Below are 22,696 nucleotides of genomic sequence, written 5' to 3' on the forward strand. Positions count from 1 at the left end.
TCTCGGTAGGCAAATTTCTCCATGTTTGTTGTTGTTGCTATTTATTTGTTTTCTTAGTCGAGGAATGGAAGTGGCAGTGTACAAAGAATTGGACAAGAAAAGAAAAAAAGAGTCAAGGTTTTTACATTTATTAAAGGTACAGGTATTAGAATAATGAAAGTAGGGAGAAGAGCACGGAGAGCGCTCTGAAATGAAACGCTCTGCAGCGGGAGCCAGAGCCAGTTAAGGAGAAGCACGCCAGGCAAAGGGCCCAGCCAGCTGGTGAAAAGCGTACAGCAGCCGCGAGCTTAGTGACTGCCGCGTTTCACACCCCCATTCTGACCTCAGATCTGGGCCACCTTATCAAACATCTGCTCGATCTCGTGCCAGAAGGAAGAGTATTCTCCGGTCCCAGGAGCAGGGCTCAAGCTGCTGTGCGCATGTGTCCCGGCCCTGACTGGGGAGCCCGGGCCTTGGGCACAGCTGCTTTGCCTGCCCTAAGCTCCTGTCTCAGCAGGAGACGAAAACCAAGGCTCAGCAAACAAGTTTGACGGTATTTTGAAGAACAACCAAATTAAAATGAATCAAGCGTTGTTAGCCAAAATGAGGAAAACTTTAAACCCCAATAAGAAACTAATAAACATTAGCCAGGTAGCTGCCTTGCCTGTACTTGCCGCTAATCCAGAACAGGGGAAGGAGAGCAGGTTGTCCCGGTAAACGTTACTCCCAAGAATCTTTTTAAGGACTGTTCTATGAAATTACTGTGTGCTTTTGATATAGGGGAATAGATATAACTCCCAGACCTCTTGGATATCTAGACTGTGAGTTCCTGTTCTTTAAAATTGAAGAATGAATCCTAGGAACAACGGAGGTTAACAATAGGAAAAAGTTATCGAGAGAAAGAAAGCTTCTGTCTACGAGAGACAGAAGTGGGGACAGGAAAGTGGGTTTTCCGCCAATCTTGCCTCTCAAAATTGTTTATGGGACAAAGCCACAAGGTGAAACAGGCTCAAGGTGGAACAAAACTATAGTCAACTAGTAAGATTGCAAGTACAGTTGCTTAGGTAATATTGATCCAATGAAAAAATCACCAGGTGGACAAAACTATGATTAACCAATAAGATTACAACAAATATAATTGCCTAGGTAATGGTGATTAAATGGGGAGCCACTGGGGAAGCAAGTCACGAAGCAAACATACAAGGATGTTCATTACGGACCTTTCCTGGAAGGGGTGGGTAAGAGCTCAGTCTCCAACCCAGATGATTGATACCTATTTAGAATATCCATCAGTGCTATGCATCCTCAAGGGAAGCACACGGCTGTGGTAGTTTCTCTTCTTGTACAATGCTGGCCTTCAGTGAATGTATCTTGATTGTCCGCCGTGTTGGCGCCTCACAGGCTAACTGCCTACAAGATATCTAATTAACTTGCCTATCTACAGTATTTTAAGTTATACAAGCCACAGTATCACTATAAAAGCACCTTTCTCTGAGTTTTAATTAACTTACCTATCTGCGATATTTTAAGTTATACAAGCCACACAATATTACTATAAAATCACCTTTTTCTAAGTTCTAAAACTTTCGGAGGAGCCGCAGAGTAGCACAGGCACCCTTATACCTGAGCAATTTACAGCAGAGACCCTCAAATACTGAGGACCAGCTGTGCCTCCCGGCTGCTGACTAAGAAGTATGGTGAAGGAGAAAAGATGAAGTGAATTTTGTAGATGAATGGGGGATAGGAGGTCGGTGCCTCATGGCGGGCAAAAGACAAAGATTCTCCAAGGCTGCCGCTATTTGCTGAGTACACGCAAGCAGTCAGATGAGCTGGTGAGTGACTCAGGAAGCAGCAATAGTGGGTGCATGGGCACGGCTAGCAAAAGGAGGACAAAGCATTCTCGCAAGGACTGAAAGTGAGTTAATAGGGAACCTGAGTTTTCCCCTGATGTGGGACTTTAACCTCTACTGTGTGTCCTGAAGGGTCAGCTCCTCCTGGGCAGCTGTTATCTCGTTCTATGAGCCTCGTGGCTCTGTGGGGTTTCCTGCCAGACCTGGAGAAAGCAGGGTCTCTGCACAGTAACCAGCCCACAAGGCAACACACTCACTGGCCTCGAACTTCTCTCTCCTTAATTCACAGACCGTGGGCCTGACACTCAAACACGGGGGTTGGGAATGACTGACAGAATGCTGAGTCATCTTGGAGACTCAGAACAGGCATGTTTGTCCCGGAATTCACTCGGCTCTCGATCATATTGAAGAGATGTAGTACAGGTTTATAAACCCATCACGAAGTGTGAGTAAGGCAAGGTGCTGAAGGTCAGGCCAGGAGATGCCATCCGCATGTGCTCTCACCTGAAGCATCAGAGATCTCCTGAGTTTCTGTTATTTTATTTTCCACCACTCTTAGGACAATGAAAGGAGGAACTGGTTGCAGGGCAGGGTGCTATTTACAGTTAAAGGATGGAAGGGAGTGACTTCCTTAGTCCATTGTTTCTAATTGTACTAGCCCTTCCCTCACAGGTCCAAGGTGTGGTGTCAGATCCCTGGAGTGCACATTACGGTGGGAAACTAGGTGGTGCTCCTCAGCTCCCCAACCTTCTTCCTTTTGCCCGAAAAAGTGTTTATAGGCAACTGTTATCATGAACAGGAAAGGAGGGAGATTCCTGGGAGCATGTGTCCTTGGCAGGCCCTGGGATGTCCTTGGAGTCCTGACCGTGGGCTCAGAGCAGCCATCCACGAAAAGTCAGTGCCTCTTCCCAAGTGACCACCTGGACTCCTGCCTCCCAGGAGCAGAGAGTTAAATCTCTGTGTGGTGGCTAAAACTGTTACTGGCCACTTAGGTTCATAAACTCAAGATCATTTGCTCTCCACTGGCCAGATCAAAGGAGGACATATCTTTGGGTAAAGAAGATTTATTTAAAGCCAACTTTGTGAATATATAAGGGCTTATGGCCTCAGATCACCAACTCTCCATGTTCAGGTGTGTTGGGCTCTTTTATAACAAGGATAAATGTGGTAGGGCATAAAAGAAAAAATAGACATTTTCAGACATATTCTAGCCCTTCCTAGACCCAGAACTCTCCCTCCACTGCCTAAGGGAAGGAAAATGGGCTTGACCTTCCAGGGCCAGGATCTGAATATTCTGTTCATTTCTCTGGGTAGAGGAGATGTGGGGGAGCCTTTAATGCCCTAGGCCTGAGAAATTTGGAAGCCACTTGACTCCAAAGGGAAAATAAAAATCTCATCCTTTAAGGGCTTATTTTGCAGTTTCATTTTCAGGGTTATGTGAGTAAAAAACTGCCTGCATATTTCAGACGTGCTGCTATTCAATGCTTGTGGGGGTATTAGTCATGGTAATAGAAACAAAATGTAAATATTTATTCTGCTTTGGCATGATTGCTAAACAAATTGTAAAACGACATCATGTAGGAGCTTTGTAAATGTTTAATTTTTGCCCCACTTCCCCCCTCTCTAGACTCCTTTTTTTTCACAAGAATGGGTGAAGAGGGTACAGTAAAAAGTTAAGAAAATGAAATTATGGGGCCAGGGATTTAGCTCAGTGGTTCTTCTGCCTGCCTTGTAAGCATGAGGTCCTGAGTTCAAACCCCGGTACCACCACCCCCCAAAAAAAAAGAGAGAAAGAAAGAAGAAAATGAAATCATAGTTGTTGAAGATTTTGATAACTCTAAAACTTGTATCTGTCAGCTTTATCCACTGCTGAGGCGCAAACCTGACAGCCACAACCTAAAGCGAGAAAGGTTTGACTTATTCATGGCTTCACTGCATGGTCTGCTGGACCCACACAGTTATCACAGAGAGGTATGGTAGAGTAAGGTTGCTCAGTTCATGGAGGCAGGGGTGCAGATCAGGAGAAGAACGGGTGACGGACTACATAGAGTACCAAAGCTGCACCTCTGTTATCCTCCCCGGTGCACCTAGGAATGTGACTTACTAATCTGTTAGGCTTTTCTTAGCCTAACAAAGTTGACATATCAGGATCAACAGTTATATGGTTTCTATGATATTATTTATGTCAAATATATGTAACAAAACTTCCATGTATCTATATGAAAGCATTTGGCTAATAAGTATTTGATCAGTCCCCTACACAAATTTTTGTAGTTCTCTAAAGTGCCCTGGATATGAGCCCAACTTGAAAATAACTCCTTCACCATTAGCTTTGATAATATTCTCAAGAGATATAATTTACTGATAAAGTAAGTAACTAATGGGAAAAATATCTATGAAAGTTAACATTTGTACTGAATATCATGATTTCCTGAAAAAAGAAAAGCTTGCTTGAATTCCCCCTTTTGGAATTTCTCCATCACTTTTTAATTATCTTTTGTAATTTCAAGATGAGATGAAATTACATCTTGAAATTGCAATAAATAAATAATAAATAAAACCAAGCTGATAAAATTAGAATGGAATTTCACAGGGAGTAGGCATTGAAAGAATCATATTCCTCAGGATGTCCTCAAGAACAAGGTGACTTTATGCTGCCAATTTAACTTAGCAAAGATATCCCTGGCTCTTACCTCATCTCTGTCCATTTTCTTATTATTGTGAAATTTAAACTAACAGCTACATCCACAAAACAGTGGAAGAAATAAAAAATAAAGTTAGATGTGATTGTATGCATTAGAGTTAAGATTGATGTACAATATTTGATTCTGTGACCTATTCCTCTCAAATGGGTCAGGGCCTTCCAACTTCGACATTTTCAACCCGCTCCAAACCTGCTATATTGCTTCTCATGCACGCGAACCACTTTCATGGCTCTTTCTCCACAACCTACTTTTCTGTCGCTTCTGAATCATACCCTGTAGATTCTAACAATACATATGCAGGTATTCAGGTTTACCACTACCAATACAGTTATATCATCTAAGTGACTCCCACCAGCTCCTTAGTCCTTCATGATTATAGATTATATTTGCAGAAAGTAGTGAAAATTGAGGAGGAGACATAGACTTCAAACAAGTTCTTGATAAAATATTACCCCATGGAAATTGAGAATATAATTTGTTTATTCATCGCGCTTTTGTGGTGCTGGGGCTGAACTTAGGGCCTGCGCAAGTTAGGCTAGCAGCCTACCACTGAGCTACAGCCCCAGGCCTGGAGGACATAAATTTTTGAATGAGAGTTATAAGGACATAGAGGGAAAGAGAACAGAAGTTACAGAAGCATATTATGTGGCCTCACTGTGATGGAGAAAATTAGACAAGTTAAATACTTAAAAGTTTGAATTAATAGGGGTGTAGCTCAGTGTTGGAGCATGTTTACCACACATGAGGCCCTGAGTTCAATCCCAGCATGGAAAAAAAAAATGGATGGAGAAGAATAGGATTAAAGAAGCGATCTAAAATAACCCCAGGTTTCTGACTTTCACAAGTAGGTGCATGGCCATGCCATCTTACATGCCTGGATAATATTGGTAGAGGATCAGTTGTGGTAATGAGATAACAAGTTCAGCTTGGAGAATATTCCATATGAAGTTCTAAGAGATCTGAACATAAGGGGTCCAGGCTCCAGACCTCTGGTCAGATCTACATTGTCAATTTTATCATTCTTACGAATAGACTGCAACAAAGGCCACAGAAGTGGAAACATTACCACTACAAAGTACGAAGTTGAAGACCAGGAGTATAACTATAACCATGCAGTAATTGCTCTGAGAAGTATAGAAAATAGAACCAAAGTGAAACAAGACTTGGAAAAAGAAGTTTCCCCACCCTAAGAAATTCCTCTTTAGTCTCCCCTCTGTGTGTCTGCTGTTCTTTGTCCTGTCAACTTTGCTCCTCTAAGTAATGGTTCCACAATGTCCTGCTTTCCTGAGCCTGTTTATCTTCACCCAACCAAGGCCACCAAGATGTGCTAAATTGCAAACTGTCACTGTTTGAGTAGCTGCCTTTATTTTGCTTCTATAAACTCGCTTGCCTGTCCACAACTTTCATGCCATTAAGTAGACCACCCCTACAACATTTATAAAACTAGAGCCCCTCCTTTGTTCTGGACTCAGCCTTTGGACAGACTTCTGCTGATTTGGTGCACACCTAAGTAAATCCTGCTGCTTCACCTGTTGGTCTCTCTGATCTCTTAAATTCTACAACAAAAGGAGTAGTCAAAATTCTTCTTTATTTTATTTTATTTTTTTTTGGTACCGGGGTTTGAGCTCAGGTCCTTGCGCTTGCAAAGCAGGCCACCGAACCGCTGAGCTAAATCCCCGGCCCCCAGGAGTAGTCAAAATTCTTAAGGAAAACATTGTCATATCATAGAAATCAAGCAACATGTTGTACGGGAAGCGTGAACAAGTGCAGTGGTTTAGAGATCAAATAAGATGAACTCAAAACAAGTGCATTGAGTTTAGTGGCACTAGTAAGTCACAAGGCCATTTATCAATGTAATTAAAACCAAGCTTGATTGCAATGGGTTAACTGAGAAAAATATGAGGAAATGGAATCAGAAAGTGTAAATAATTCATCCAAAAGATGTAAAGAGTGATACAGGCCAGGTATGATGGTGCATGCCTATAATCCCAGTAATTGGGAGATTGAGGCAGGAGGATCACTTCAAGTTCAAGGCCAGCCTGGACTACACAGTGAGCTCAAGGTCAGCCTGACCTACATAGTGAGAGCCTGTCTCAAAAACAAAACAAAGGATGGGGGTGTGATAAAAGAGTTGAAGAGTACTAAGTAGTGAATGGGTTATATATTCTTTTGAAAGTGGCAGCAGTTGAGTATATTTAAATGTTAATTGCTTTGAGCCATTAGAAAGGTTAATATTTATAAGGATACAACAGCTTAACATTGCAGAGGAGGTAGAAGGGTCTAGATTTCAGATCTCCCTAGATATTTTAAAACCTTCAGTTGCCCTTAGTTGAAATCCAAGGCCGCTTTTGCCTAAATGAATTATCTGGGTCTCCTATAATGAATAATATATTTTTCTCATACTCAGATATTTATTAGCCTTCCTTCTATTGATTACCTACTGCAGCTATGACCAGTTATTATAAGCTTAGTAACTGAAAACAACAAATTTATTTTACAGTTCTGGAGGTCAAATGTCCAAAATAAGCATCAAAGGGCTAAAGCCCAGGTGTCAATGAGCTTGTATTCTTTCTAGCAGATTAAAGTGAAAATGTTTGCAATTTTCAGCTTCTATGTCCACTTAAATTTATTGGCCAGTAACCCCTTTCTCCATTTTCAAGGTTAGTAGTGTAGTGTCTTCAAGTTTTTCTGCCTCTGAGGCCCTACCTCCTTCTTAACCCTTGTTATTTACATTGAGTCTACCCAGGTAATTCAGGATGATCTTTACTTCTCAAGATCCCTAGTTTAATTACATCCCTAATTTAATTTCCATCTCAAGATCCCTAATTCACTTAAGCCAAATACTGTCAGGTTTTGGGAATATTTCCGGGGCTGTTATTCTGCATAACTTTGTGAAAAACTTTGGGGGAGATCATTATTCGGCCAACCACACTCCATATTTTCAAAGTATTCTGAAAAACTTACTGAGAATTATGGATGGAACCTCTTTAGGGCTTCCTCTGTTTCATGATTTATGTAAGTAGAAATCGCAGCAACAAATTTCAGCAGTGTCACTTTCAAGTGATGGGGGTATTCAACACTCAAGAGAATTGAATTTGTTATTTTTTTTGGTACTGGGGATCAAACTCGGAAGCCAGCAATGGAGCCACTGACCTAAATCCCTGGCCCAAGAGAACTTATTCTGAGATTTATGTGAAGATCCCTGTTCTGGTAGCAGCAGCAGATCACCATTTTTTGTGTTCAGGGAAAATAAGGCAACAACCCAAATTTCTGTGTGATCCTTCAGTGGATATAGTATTTTTTTTTATAGTTTATTACATGTTATGCACAGTTTTTTTAACTCAAGCCAAGAGGTATTGTCTCCAGACCCTATGATACATAGAGAGGGCTAGAAGAGTTCAGAGGCACATTACAGCATTCCAGGCCCAAGAGAAAGGAAGAAAATGAGGGTGGGGTCAAACTCAAGGGAGAGAAGGGCTGCATGCCGTGAGGTGTAGCTACACACTTCGCTTGAACTTGTGCATACAAAGATGACTGCAGTTCATAGTCAGAGAATCTGTAAGCTAAATCAGCTAATCAAAACAACCTATACCCCATTCCACAAACTATTTCTCTGTACAGTTGAAACAAGCAAAATCCTCCTCAACAATAGTAGATCCTTTATCCTATCATTCTCAGAAAAAAAAGTACTAATTTTCCTTGTCTTTATCAAAGAAGAGCCCTACCTATACTATTATTACTATGACATAATTTTATTTGCATCACTTCACAACACCAGAAACTATAACATCTTTTGTTGTTTTGCTTCTGCAGTATGGAGGTTGAAATTCACACTGAGCTACTATATCCCCAGCTCTTTTTAATTTTTTTATTTTGAGTCAGGATCTTGCCCATTTGTCCAGACATGGCCTGAACTTGCAATTCTTCTGCCTCAGCTCCCTGCCATGCTGGGATTAAAGGCATGCCCCACACATCAGCCTAGCATCTTTTGAAAACAAATGCCAACAAACCAAATATTAAACCTTCCTCATTTCATAACTGTGTGGCCCATAAAACCTCTCTGCACCAAAAGAAAGCCCAGCAAAAGTCTAACGTTTGATGCTCCAATCCAAAAGACTTGGAGTCATCTTGGCTTAACCAACTTTGAGTCCTACTAATTGCTTTCTCTGGTAAGAACAGAAACAGGCCTTCATTTATTGTCTCCCTTATTTTGTCTTTTACACAGTCTCTTGCCTCTCTACCCTCCTTGAATTTCCTGACCTTCCCACAAGGGTCCATTTTAACGTTTGGGCTTCTGCGCAGCCTGTCAATCATAGTGTTTTCTCTTTATTCTCTTTGAACGGGCCAGCTAGCCAGTGTACATAAGGGCCATTTAGGTCCTGCTCATTGGAAGGAATAAGACAGGTTCCAAAAACCTTTTCTTGTGTTTAAATTGACTACTTCTTGGCATAACTTGGGAACATTATCATGCCAATGGTATTAGTATCCTCTGAGCTGTGTTAGAGTCCTTTCTGTAAAATGTCTCCATGTGACCTGAGACCCTAAAGTGGGTGGGACAAAGCCTGCTCTAACCCTAGGTGTTAGCCCTAAACATTTTGCCTTCCTGCTGAAGAGACAAAATGACATTGCTACAATGTTTGGCCATGGGATTTTCCCCATCCTCCCACCTTGGACCAGCTTAGAGAAGTTATAAATTTACCCTCTTCCCTCTGAAGGATATAGTTTGGATCTTACATGTTTTCCAGAGGGACATATGGTAAATTCTTGATCCCCAGCATGGGGCTAATGGGAAGTAGTGGAAACTTAGAGATGGCGCCTAGTGGGAACACTTTAGTTCACTGGGGGTATACCCTTAAAGGGGACTGTGGGCTCTCAGTGCCCCATTTCCTGGCCATGGGTGGTTTTGCTTTTCCACATGCTTCTCTCGTCATATGTGCACCCCTCTTCACTCTGCCTGACCAGATCCTAAAATGGCCAGGCCAACTGATCATAAACTACAACTTACAACCTTTCTCGCCCTCTGCCTCCCTCCTTCTCCTCCTCCTCCTCCTCTTCTGGCTCCTCTGTTTTCTGTGCTAGAGACTAAACACAAGGTTATGCACTCATTAAGCACATGCTAAACCAGTGAGCTACACCCCAAAGCCCAAACTTTTTTTCTTTATAAGCTGATTATCTCAGCTATTTTATTTGTAGGAATGGAAACCTGCCCCACAGAGTCCATCTCTCACCACGGACCAACGTAGAGACATTTTAAATGCACTCTCCTCGAAGGTTTGATAATTTCAGGCCATGAAGTAATCTGACAAAAGATGCATTAAGAAAGGAAAACAATTATTAATGTGCAGAAACACAGGAGCCATACTCAAAGTATGAGATCCAAGGAGGGTTAGACAGTTGAAGCTTATACAGAAGTACATAAAGGGATGGACCTGGGACCTCTGGAGTGGGAGGAGGGGGTGGCCAGCTATGGAAGGTTGAGGAGACAAGGACACAGTGAACAAGGCGTGTCATGTTATGCAGATGAAGTCTCCCAGGCAAAAGCCACCTGCGGTCATCTCTGCTTGGGCCATGTGTCAGACCCCAATTGGTTCTTCCTGTGAAGATCCATCCTAGACAGAAAGGAGGATAGCAGATAGAAAAGTCTGTTTATACTGCTGGCTGTTTTCTTCACTAAGGTACATTTCCCTTTACATATATTTCTTTTACAAAATGGCAGCCTTTTGGAGTTTCTGAAACTGTGTGTAGTTTCTCAGATAGCCATCTTGAAGTATTCCAAAGGAACACATGACAGGCTGGCATATTTCAAGGTCCCACACCAGTGTGCATGATCTCTGAGACATCATCACTGGCTATTCCACACAGCCATCTCTTCCTCCCATTCTGGTGCCAAGGTAGCCAGCCACACATCTTTCTGTGGTTAACGATGATCTCTGAGGTAGACCAGCTGGCTTCAGCAAGATGCGAGTAAAGCTCTGGTGCAGGTCATCCAGATGGATTCACTTCCTCCTGTGTGGTGTGGTGACAGCTGTTGGTCCTCTACAGAAGCTGGGGAGGAGTTCCTGGGCTTCCATCTAAGGGTGAACCTCCTTTCCTCTCTTCTGGCTCATCCTCTTCTTCCCACATATTGTTCATACAAAGAAAAAGAGAGACTCTCCTCCAGCTCAGCTTGTAAGGAAAGGAAGCCATTAATCCACTAAAACAGATATGGAAACAAAAGCAAAACCAAGCCTCAAACACGCATGGTTTTCTCTGGATGTTCCGGAGATAATTCAGCCAAGTTAGAACTGGCAAGATGTTGCTGGCATATAAGCCAATTAAAGGAGAGGAGGGGCTGTGAGGACTGTTAATGTATTAGTCAGCTAGTAACATTTATAGGCGTAGCCTTGCCAAATAGCCCGGGAGAGGCACAAAGAAAGGAACAGATGTGATCTCCTTCCTTCCACTTCAGGTCCTTCAGCTTTGTCAAGAAGAGGCTTGCCTGGATGATTTCTGGCCTACCTGTTAGGATTCAGCCAAAAGCTGGTTTGCCATGCCTCTTATAAGTCAGCAGAAGTTTAAACAGTTGGCCGATAATCAGAATTTTCCGGGGAACTTTGTAAAAATGTAGGTTTCATGACATTCTTCTAGATTCAATGAGAATTTCAAGGGTAAGGCCTTGGATTCTCTACATCAACAAAGACCTCCAGGTACCAGGCTTGAGAACCACTTATAAGGATTACTGAATCTCAGTCATAGATTTGGAAAAGGGCTAGGGCATCAACTCAAACATTTGCTTTTCCTGTCAAAAAAAAGAGACAAAAATAAACTCAGAGATGTCGTGTATTTTCCTGCAATCACAATATTTGTTGTTGTTGTTGTTGTTATTATTATTATTATATGCAGTAGTGAAAGGAAATATGACCAGTGAGGAAATCTACTGATACACCACTTGAAAACTTTGGATTGGCCCTTTCTACGGTGATTTTGTGTCATATATGTACTTACCTTTCACACATTTATTCACTTGACAAGTGAGTAACTGCTATAGCCTAAGAACTATTTTAAATGCAGGGGTTACAGTCGTGAACAAAAACGTGAAGAAACTGCCCTCACAGTGGCTGTATTGTGGTAGATGAGAGAGACTATGAACAAGATAAAAAAATAGAGTGGTCAGATATAGTGTGTCAGTAAAATCAAAACAAGGATCCGGGATTTGAGGTGTTCAGCTAGGGGCATCAGATTGAAATTATAGGTAAGATGTCTTAGTCGCTTTCCTTGTCACTGGGACAAATTAACTGACACCAGCAATTTAAAGGAGGAGAGGATTATTTGGGCTCAGCTTTCAAAGGTTTCAGTTTGGACAGTTGGCAGCATGGTGGAAGGGCCTGGGCTCAGGAAACCTGTCTACACCATGGTGACCAGGAAGCAGAGACACAAATGAGGAGCCAGGGAGAGAGTTCCACACTTTCAGTTTACGCCCCAGGCACTCGCCTTTTCCAACCAGACTCCACCTCCTAAAAACACCAGTATTGCCATCCATGAGTCAGTGACCTTCCAAAGCCCTGCCTATGGCGCATGAGGCCTATGGGGGACATTTTATCAAAACTCTAACAGACGTCCAAGAAAGTCTTCAGTGTTTGAAGGTGACATTGGAGAGAGTAGGTGCCCAGCCATTATACTTCAGAGGTGCAACTGCCTAGGCAAGGAAATAGCAGGTGCAAGGCTCTAAGGCAGGAACACGCCCTGTCTGTAGATGTAGCAATGAGAATGGTGGAAATGTAGTAAATTAAATGCTGCATTTACTCTGGAGAGGAAGAATAAGATGTATTGGCAAGCTAAACGGGACTCAAATCACATACAGCCTTTAAGGTTACTGTAGGTAACCTTAGGTTTTTAGTGTAATGAGATAGAATATTGAAGGATTTTAAGTAAGTGTCAAGACCTGAATTATACTTTAATGGGGCCTATCTGTGCAGAGATGAAACAAGACCTAAGTAGCAGAAGCAAGTTGACCAGATGTGAAGCTATTGCAATATTTCAACTCTATGTGCTGGGAATTAGCATTTAAATAAATGACACTACAGTGATTAAATACTTCTGAATATACATAAGAAGATGAGAATCTGCAGTTCCCTTGATCTATTTAGCTCCACATATCTCAGCGAGAACATCAAACTATCATAGGGATATTAGCAGCTAAAAACAAGTGTTTTCATCCTACATGGTCGCTAGCTACTAACCAAGCCCTCACAGTGTCCTTATCCACGAGATCTCCACTCTGATTCCAGACACTGGAGCAGTGGATGTGGTCAGAACCCCAGTGTCCCTGTAAAACTCATCTGTTCAAATTGAATCCCCAATATATCACTATTAAAAGATGGAAGCTGGCTGTTGTGGTGCTGGCCCATCATCCCAGTACTCTGGAGATAGGAGGGTTGACCTGAGTTCAAAGCCAGCCTAGGGGATGTAGTGATTTTGAGGCCACCTTGGACTACATAGCAAGACTCTGTTAAAAAAAAAAAAAAAAGATGGACCCTCTAGAAGGTGGGTAGGAGAGCCTTAGTGGATGGGTCATTGCCCTTGTGAAGGAGGTTTGAGGGAGCCAACAGGCTTTCACCATCTAAGGACAAATAGAAAATGCCAGCCAGAAGGAATGAGACCTCACCACGCACTGACTGTGCTTTCACTTAAGTGGTGGACTTCTCAGCCTTAGGACATGTGAAATAAGTTTATCTTGTGTATAAGCTGCCAGTGTATAATCTTTTGTTACTGTAACTCATGACACACAGTTATCATACCTGTTTATTTTTAAGTTATCAAAGTTATTTACTAGTCAAATCTGTTCTTGTAATGCTGCTTGTTTTTCCCCAAATCAAATAATACACACAACCTTAAAATGCACTGTACGTGTCCGCAACACTGTGAAAGGAAACTGAAATGCCTTTGAAGTCGATCTTTTGGCACTGCAGAGACCAATCTTTTTGCTTATTTTCTTATTTTTGTTTTTATGTAGGCAAACACTGTAATACTGAGCTATATTAAAAATTTTTATTCTGGATAGGGTCTCAGTAAGGTGTCCAGGTTGGTCTTGAGCCTCCTGCCTCAGCCTCTCAATTAGCTGGTATATAGGCATGCACCATAATGCCTAGCTAAGGCTGGCCTTCTTATACAAATAAAAATATTAAAGAGGGAGAATGCAGAAAACTTCAAGACATAGCACTAATCTGAGTTTTAAGAGATAAACTATGCTACAAAATTCAAAAAAAATTAAATAATTTATTTCAGAGAATTACCCTTTCTGAGTTGCCCATTAAGATGGGCAGATAACTAGAAAGTTTGTGTTACTTTTTGTTCAGATGGGAAAGATATATTTTTTTAAATTGATTTAATTGGGAGGGGGTTGTTTTGAGACAGGGTCTCCCTATGTAGTCCAGGCTGGCCTTGAACTCACTCTGCAGCCCAGGCTGGCCTCAAATCACAGAAATCCTCTTGCCTCAGCCTCCTGAGTGCTGAGATTACAAGAATGCACTGCCAAGAAGGATATATTTATAGCGATGTGCCAGACCACAAGCCCAGGTATGACAAGAGATGAAACTAGACCCTTTGGTGGTTGTTGACAAATATACACAGCTTTTAAAGCCAACATGAAGTGAGTCAGAGCAATGGGCATTTGTGTAGAGGAGGAGGTTGATATAGTCTTGTAGGCCAAACAGCAATCCTGGGTGGCTCTGGCAGAATGAGGTAGGTAATCACCTCATCCGTAAGAGTCTTTCTTATTGAGTAAACACTTGGCAGGCTTGGTCATCTCTTGAAAGGCAGAAAGAAAAGTAAACTTTCACAAGTGAGTACCCAGTGGAGGTGTTCGTCTAAGCAAATCACGAATGTCCTTTAGGGTCCAACACAAGGCTGCATTTCCTGGCCCCACAATGGAGATGCGACTGTAGGAGCCAACATCGCATCTTATTTATTCTGTGTGTAGAGTCCCAATTGTTAGTTACTGGACAAATGAATGAGCAAAAAGATGATTACAGTAGAGTATTCCCTAGCTGACATCCAACTGGGAGCAGTATGCTTCCCCTGGTTAGAGGTGTTTGATTCAGAGACTAGGTCTGTGGTTCCCAGCATTTTTCTCTTTAAGGAACACTTTCGGGTGGCAGCAGCAAAGGGATCCAAATGGTAACAACAACCTGTTTTAGAAAAAAAGTATTTAGAAAATCTGAAAAACACTTCCAGCCATTCACTGGCCCAGCATTCAACACTCTATCACTATTTATAGAAAACTTAACTTCCTGGATTCATGAAACAATGTTCTAACATACTCTAGGCCTTCTGACCTAAGATGATATCCTGTGTAATTTCTCTGATCAGCAACCTGTGTACCCCAGTCATCCCCGTGTTTATCTGTCATAGCTTCACAGCTGTCATTTATCTCTGTAACAGCTTGCACCTGCAGTGATAACACACCACAGGTTTGGGGCTAAGGGTATAGCTCAGTGCTATAGTGTATGCCTAGCATTCTTAGGTCCTGAGTTCACTCGTGCACAGATTTTACCTGCTGAGTACAATTTAGCAGCCAGTGTCGGAGAGCTAGCTGTTTGTTTAGAAAAGTATCATAGAAATGTTGAAGAAAGAGTTCCTATACTAAATGGCATGCAAAACCAGATTATCCCCCAAATACATTCCAACTATCAGGCTCCAAGTTATTCCTTAAACTATAATTACTTCTTTAATCTGCTTAGTTATTATGAGTTGTTAACCAGTTCTTGGGTGGTGCTTTGCTAACAGCATGAAGGTTTTGAGGCTATAAAGAATTGTAAGCTGGAAATAGCCAAAAGCCAGTGCCACAATTTCTTTTGTGCCTTTGGTCTTTCAAGGCTACTACAGAAAGAGAACACAGCCTAGCTCGGTTGCAGACAGAAGTCTTCTTACTTTGTAAATCTTTCAGACTGTACCCAGTTTTATCATGTGTCTTTTGCCTCCTCTTTGCTATGATCCTAAGCCTCATTCTCAGCTACGCTGGGCCTTGTGCATGCTAGACAAGTGCTTTCCCACTGAGCCACATCCTGAGGCTCCTAATATCTATTTTAAGTGCAGGCAGAAAGGAGAAAATAATAAAAACTGGTGTATGTTTATAAAAGTCTCCACAAAAATGTCAAGTTCATGCTTTGACTGTGCCTGATTAGGTTTTCACCTCTCTCAAAGACTCCTTCTTGTGGCTGTCTCTGGGTCACCCGAAGTCTCCGGGTGTGGGATGAAACATGGGTCCACCTGGTCAGATGGCCGAACTTCCATGATCCGGCAGGCATGGCTCTGGTAAGATTATCTGACTGCCCGCAAAAGTCTAGGGAAGGCTACAGATATTTGAGATTTGGTACGTGGAAGCCATCAGGCCGTTAGAGGTACCTGCCCCTTCCTGTTACAGATGACGGAGGCCTAATGAAGGGGGAGCAAAATGTGTGTTAGTGGTAGAGTCAAGAAAACTCACCGGGATGATTTCTAATATACAAACAGGGTGGAGACGCTCAGAGTGCCCATGTTGTTGGAGGGTTTAACATCCCTTTATTATATGCAGTGTGTTTAGAAATTAAAAAATTAATTTGATTATGCATTAAAAGATCATTTGATAGTAAAATAGTCTTGTATGAGAAATTTCCTTTTGGGTGTGTATACTCCTGATTGGTGTTCTCATGAGGAATGCACAAGAACGAGGCAATGGGAAGCACAGATCTCATGCTGTCTCTCCTTTTTTCAGCTTCATGTTCCTTTTCTACTCCTTTTCAGCTGTCTTCTCCCTGTGCTATGGACAGGATTATGCATCCTCCAAATTCATAGGTGAAGCCCTGACCCCTGTTTATAGTCTTTAGCAATGAGGCTTGTGGAGAGTACTGTAACTAATAATCAGGCCTAGATCAGGACACGAGGGGTCCTCATGGTGAAATTAGTGCCCTTAAATGAAGAGACACCAGAGAGCTTTCTGTGCCCCTTCACTACGTAAGGACACAGACAGCAGGTGGAGCCACGTATAAACTGAAGAGTCTGCACCAAGGCCCAACCATCCTGACAGTCTGACCTGAGATTTCCTGCCTCCAGAACTGTTAGAAACAGATGCCTATTGTCTAATCCAGGGGTCCTCCAACCCCTGGACCATGGATCACTACGAGTCCTTGGCCTGTTAGGAACTGGGCTGGACAGCAAGAGGTGAGCAGCTGGCAAGCAAGCAGAGCTCTGTGTCTTTACAGTCATTCCTTGTCGCCTACATTACCACCTGAAACTCCTGTCTGACCAGTGGTAGCATTAATTTACAGAGCAGTGCAAATCCTTCTGTGAACTGAGTGTGCAAGGGGTCTTGGATTGTCTTCTAAGACTGGCGTCTGGTGCCCCCAACATTGGGGAATACTGACTCTAAGCAACCCAATATGATTTTTGTAGTATTCCAAACAGACTAATACATCCTGCTTTTTATCTTGTTTTCTTTTTATTGTCTCCCTCTGATTCCATTTCTGAGACAGAAAATGTAGATGTGGTGTCTCTATAATTGCCTATGTAAGGTTTTTCTGCTGCATTTTTGCACCTTTATGATTAGAACAATGTAAATAAAGTTTTCAGTTTTCTATCTACATAGCCTTATTAAAAGAAAGAAAGAGAGAGACAGAGACAGACAGACAGGCAGGCAGAGAGACAGATCAGTTCGCTTTGTGGAGTGGCACAAAACTACATTTCTTACTGCACGTCTCTGTGAAGGCAGGGTCTTGTGCACGAGGAGAAGCTGGGTAGAGAGGGCGTGAAGGAGCGAGCGAAGAGCAGCTGCCGGGCGGGCGTGTTCAAGAGCTCGGCTCCCGAGGCCCAGCCTTCCCATCCTGTCTGCGATTCACATCCTTGCCTTCTTCCACTCCCACTTGCGGCGTCTTTCATTTTCTAAATTTCCGCTCCTGTTGAAACTTAGCACAGCCGATAAGATCCCATTCTCTGAAACACGCCAGTGCCCCTACCTTCTGTGACCTTCTAGGCCGCAGAACATTGATCTCTGGCCGAGAATCCGTGTTCTCAGCTGTACTAGGTCTGTGCACGTACAAGTAACACGTCCACCTGAGCGTCAGTGTGTGCTCATCTGAAGAGAAACAGCCCAGCACTGTCCAGCTGGGACGTGATGAGTGCTACAAATGCCAGCCGCACGTTGTACGTGTGCCAGTTACTACAGTTTTAAAAGGTAAAACTATGAGAGTGAAAAAAATCTCAACAATACATTTAACACAATACATCAAAATATTATTTAAGACATAAATAATAGAAAAATTTAATGAGAAATTTCACGTTTTTTAAAACAAAGTCTTTCAAACCAACAATTTACAGCACATTTCATTTCAGCCCAGGCACATCCAGTTGCTTATTGGTCACGTGTGGCTTCTACACTGGACAGTGGCGCTCTGACCGAATGAAGGAGATGGTGAGGCTGGCCCCCGCCATCTCAACTCCCTCTTGGGCTGGAAAGCAGTGCCTGCTGTAGACACCATGATCTACATGCTCTGAAGTTTGAGAATTACGCAAACTGTTGCCCAGATTCTGAGGTAGCATAACCTTTCCAGAAATTTATTTTTCCTAAGGTTTTGTCCTAAGCAAATTGGACAAGAAATAAGATAGTAATGTTTTTACATTTTTAAAATTTAATTTTTGAGGATGGGTACTATTTTTCAGCTTTAATTGAGTTTATTGGTACATTTTAGGGATACAGTACAGTCACATTCATCATTGGGATCTTGTACCTCTACATGACAGGTCTTGGTTCTCATTTTTTCCCCTTGTCCCTGCCCTCCCTTCACCCCCTCCTCCCCTCCCCATCTACAACCATTTTATTTCCATCTTTTCATTATCTCACATTTAAAATTTAATTTTATTAATTAATTAATTTATTCATTCATTTATTTATTTCCTGGTATGGGGATCGAACTCAGAACCTTGCTCTTATGAGGCAGGCATAGTGCCACTGAGGAAATTCCCAGCCCCGTGGCTTTTACATTTATTAGAGGTATTAAAGATAGAAAAAGAAGTATTCTCTGTGGAGAGAGAGTAAGCCAATTAAAGGTAGGAAAAAAGTACACTCTGCAGAACGGTGTGTGAAACGTTTCACAGGTTAGTGGCCATCATCTTTTTTTTTGTTTTTACAGTTTAATGTATTTTAATAGCATATTTATAGGAGCAGCCCCAAAAGGCAGCATTAAGAACATGTACTAGCATGTAAGACAACTCGGAAAACTATAGTGACTGGATGGAATCTACTGTATGATAATAATGCTACAAACATCATTTGGTGTGGTCAATAAGAAATGTACCTTGTTTTGGGGGCTGGGGATTTAGCTCAGTGGTGCCACTGCCTGCCTCGAAAGTGTGGGCTTGCAAGTTCGATCCCCAGTTCAAAAAAAAAAAGAAAGAAAGAAAAAGAAAAGAAATTTACTTGTTTTTTAAGAAATCCAACTTCTGGCATTGTCCAGAAATTTTTAACAGGTTTATTTATCATTGTTATAAAGTTGAACTATTAAAAGTTGTTCACTGAAACATTTTTACTTGCATTAATGCTTTACATCCTTGCATTAATATTAAAAATTCACACACACATGAAAATGGAAAAACTGCCAACACCTGATTTCTGTTCCCTATTTCTGTTCACTCTCAATTGTGTACTTAGGTACCCTTTGATCCCATGGAGGAAAACATATCTAACATTCAGAACTACCAATAACAGGAAGAAAAGAAAAAGATTTTTTGAGAACAAAATGTTTCCCACCATCGTGGACTCAAGCACATTCTCCAGACATGTGGCATGCTCGTTGGACATCTCTAGGCATAATCGTTACACGTTTGGCCTGGATGGCACATGGGTTGGTATCTTCAAACACTCAGGCCTCACTTGCCTCCTGCAAAGCACCAATAGCTGTGCTCTGGAAGCACAGATCTGTTTGGAAGCCCTTTGTAATTTCTCTCACCAGATCCTGAAAAGGGAGTTTGCAAATCAGAAGGTAGTGGAGTTCTGATAACGTCTAATTTCACGGACTGGCACGGTCCGTGGCCTGTAACAATGAGGTTTCTTCATCCCTCCAGCAGAGGGTACACTCTTACAGGCGGCTTTTGTGGCCAGTTGTTTCCTGGGCTTTTTACCACCTATGGATCTGTAGGCAATCTGCTAGGTTGGAACCATAGTACAGACCTCCTCAGCCCCTTCTCCTTCAACTCGAGCTTGGCGAACTTGAGGCAGCAGGTGGTGGCTGGCAAAGCAGTCATGGCTGACGTATTTTATGGCCCCCATTCTGATGTCAGACCTAGGCCATCCTATACAAAACCCTGCTTGATCTTGTGCCAGAAGAATTGAAGATACATTCTCTGACGGGGTCAGGCACAGGGCCTGGGAAGCCTTCTGCGCCTGTGCCCCGAATCTCTGTGATGGACAGGTCACACTGGCTTGCCCAGCCACTTTGCTGTGCCCTAATCTCCTGCCTCAAAGCCACCATCTTTTTAAATATTAACATTAGAATTTCAAATAATCAGGGCAAAAGATTCCATGTGAATGTGTAAAATTTAGTAATTGCTAATAATAATGTCCAAGAGCAGAGAATGGCCAAATCTCTCCTTTTAGCACTTTTATTTGTTTGTTTTTTGAGACAGGATTGAAACAGGGTCTCGCCTAGGTAGTTCCGGCTGGCCTTGAACTCACTATGTAGTCCCAGGTGGCCTTGAATTCATGGTGATCCTCTTCTGAAGTGCTGGTAGTACTGGAGTGTGCCACCTCACCTGGCTAGCCTCTTAACACTTTTATGAAACCAAAAAAAAAAAAAAAATCCTGTACCCTGGGCAGTGTGATGATCAAGCTTTCATCCTACAATCCCTAGAGAAAGTGATGACAGCCAGTCAGTCTTCTTTGCTGAGAAATGGGCGATGCCTTGCCTGCACGCCTAACTCAGCAAAGCTGCCTCATCCTTAGACGTTCGGTGCACAACAGTAGCAGGCTTTGCATCCTGGCCAGACAGGAGTTTTTCTTAGGTGCAGCTGTGAGGACTCTTTCCGCTGAGGACCGAGCGGTCGTAATCCCATGTCCGGGCGGTGCGTTCGTTCATTCATATGCTACGGGCGCCGTTACTCCTAAAATGATATCCAGGCTCTTGAGTTCCTTTTCTACTTATATCTACATATCCCTTTTCTACAGTCTAGAGAACTTTGACGGAGAAGTTTTCAAGGGAGTGAGAGAAGGGAAGTGCTGCTGAAGTCTAGTATGTGAGGTTTACCTCACGGAGCTAAATCTTGGGTGGGCTACTGAGATTCATTTTCAAGGATTCTCTGCTGCCAATCACTGATTTCTGATCTCTTTGTTGGAGCTTCTCTCTCTCCCGCCTTACCCAGATCTTTATCCTTATCTGAGGGATTAGGTGGCATAAATCGACAAAGGATAAGTTTTTATGACTAGGAGAAATTTGCAATTTTTTTGGTGGGGGGAAATGCTTATAAGTCTTCAGACCTCGAAGAACTGAATCTTTATGGGAGATGCTCTCCGAATACAGTAGTTTCCCAGATCACTTCCAGGTACAACGCTCCCAACTCTAAAACTGACTTGGATTGAGAAACCTATCTTTTCTAACATTTCCCCAGAAGAGACAATGATAAGCTTTTTTTCTCAATTAAATAAAAATTTCATTCAAAGCCTATTTCTGCTTGATTATAGCTCTTGTGAAAGGTTCTGAGGGAAAAGGAAAACACGAAACTTGGAAGACTGATGTTTGTAGGTTAATTTTGAAGGTCAACCCATTCCCATAGCTAATTGCAAGTTAAGCACAAAATATTAAAAGAGTTGGCAGAGGCTGATTCTCCTCACTCTCGAGAGGCTTCCAAGTTCTTTCAGGAGCATCAGAATCTTCTCACTGAGTCTGGATTCCCTTCTCAGTATATTTAACCAGATGCTGGAAGACCTCTGCTTTCTTTTTTAGAACGTGAGAAACGAGGCCTTTTCACCTTCCCTCTCTAAGTTCTGAGAACCCAATTAAAGTGGCTCAGGTTTCCCTTTTCTTGTCTGCTTCCGCAGCTGACTTGCCGGACGGGTGCTGTGAGGGTCTCCTGCCTGTGGAAGAAACTGACAGGAAAATCAGCTTGATTATGGAGCTGTCCACACAGCTTTCCCTTCAGACTGAGAGGGTCATTCAGCTGGAAGCAGCTCTGGAAGAAAAGGAGAGGAGGATTCAGCAGCTGGAAGCTGAGCGGAGTTGCCATCTTTCCCAAGAGGTCAAGGACCCCCCGAAGTGTTTAGAAGACGCCCCCGTTTTCTCTGCTAGCATCACTCCTGTGGGCTCTAATGAGGATTTGTGAAGATTCCCAGTAAGAAAACAATAAAAGTGCATTGAGTCATTAAGGTGGTTTCTATACCACGAAGTAGCCTTTCAAGTTCAAGTCCATGGGTTTGAATGTTTTCTATAATGTTCATTTTAGAAGGAAACAAAAGGGGAGCATTCAGAAGCCAGCACTGAACGTTTCCCGCTTAGACGGGAGTAGCCACATAACCACACAGCTGCAGAATATTGATTTTAAACATTCCTTCCTGGTAGCCGAGGGAGAGGGAGGAACAGAAAACTGGTGCATGGGACAGAATTTAGCATTATCCTCTCAGCAAAGGTCTGCCACACGGAGGGGAGGGGTGGCACCAATCCCGTGCTGTGAACAGAGAACTGTTGTAGAGGGACAGCTTCACCCTCGGGAATGTTCCACATAGTACTGAAGAGCTGAGTCTTTGCCAGCAGAGCAGACGACCATAAGGTCTGTCTGTCCTTTCATGTCCCCTGGTGTTTATTTCTTTATGGCATTTTATAACATTAGCAAGGGTAGAAATGAGGTAAAACTAAAGCAATTTAAAAAAAAAAGAATGTATGAATCAGAGCAACAGTCTTTGGGGAAAACTGTCCTGGGAGAGCATCTTCCTGGGAAAACACAGCAGACTGCGACTAAGACCAAAGCAAAATATACTCTTCTGTTATGATTGCACCACATAGCTGTGAGCTGCAATAAATAAATAAATAAATAAATAAATAAATAAATAAATAAATAAATAAATAAATAAATAAATAAAAATTTAAAAATAATAATAATGGCAAGGAAAAAAGTTTTAAATAATAATAATGGCAAGAAAAATGGAGAATGAAGAAAGGAAATCTA

At 42.3% G+C, this 22,696-nt stretch overlaps 1 long non-coding RNA gene and 1 pseudogene across 1 annotated transcript; both read right to left on the reverse strand.

Moving 5' to 3' along the window:
- Positions 1-8,982: 8,982 nt before the first annotated feature.
- LOC117287061 lies at positions 8,983-17,776 on the reverse strand. Its single transcript, XR_004518251.1, has 2 exons — positions 17,238-17,776; positions 8,983-11,312 (listed from the first exon to the last, which is right to left on the reverse strand). It is a non-coding gene; the product is annotated as an uncharacterized LOC117287061 (long non-coding RNA).
- A 1,138-nt stretch (positions 17,777-18,914) lies between these two features.
- LOC104864310 overlaps positions 18,915-22,696 on the reverse strand; it is a 174,964-nt pseudogene continuing 171,182 nt past the window's right edge.

The sequence above is a fragment of the Fukomys damarensis genome, unplaced genomic scaffold, assembly GCF_012274545.1.
Source record: "Fukomys damarensis isolate Sample0158 unplaced genomic scaffold, DMR_v1.0_HiC HiC_scaffold_3, whole genome shotgun sequence".
NCBI lineage: Eukaryota > Metazoa > Chordata > Mammalia > Rodentia > Bathyergidae > Fukomys > Fukomys damarensis.